At 28.9% G+C, this 374-nt stretch overlaps 1 protein-coding gene across 1 annotated transcript in view; it reads right to left on the reverse strand.

The window, feature by feature from the left end:
- LOC119593781 overlaps positions 1–374 on the reverse strand; it is a gene marked incomplete in the record, with an annotated part of 4,602 nt that overhangs the window by 1,075 nt on the left and 3,153 nt on the right.

Genomic DNA, 374 nt, shown 5'->3' on the forward strand with positions numbered 1-374 from the left:
CTTTGTCCGAAATTTGTGAAAATTTACAATGTTTACTGATTCATGAACTATCGAAACTGACATTTTAAAAACGTATCTGCGTCACGAAATCTGCAACTCTTTCTAACTGGCCTTAATATACACAATTCCCAAAAACCTTCGTAGAAATAAATGATGAATACCTTAATGCTAAAGATAGAAACCCTTGGAAAATATAATTAATTAAGAAAGAAATTAAGCAAATAACAAGTGAGCTACATAAAGATACTAATGCAAATACGAATTATAAAACACTGCTAATAATAATATGATGCTAAAAGATCAATACTGATGAGATAACAAAAGATATAAAAAGACTACTGATAATGATACTAAGGTTAACGGATGGTTACGAA

Source organism: Penaeus monodon, chromosome 32, assembly GCF_015228065.2.
Source record: "Penaeus monodon isolate SGIC_2016 chromosome 32, NSTDA_Pmon_1, whole genome shotgun sequence".
NCBI classification, from domain to species: domain Eukaryota; kingdom Metazoa; phylum Arthropoda; class Malacostraca; order Decapoda; family Penaeidae; genus Penaeus; species Penaeus monodon.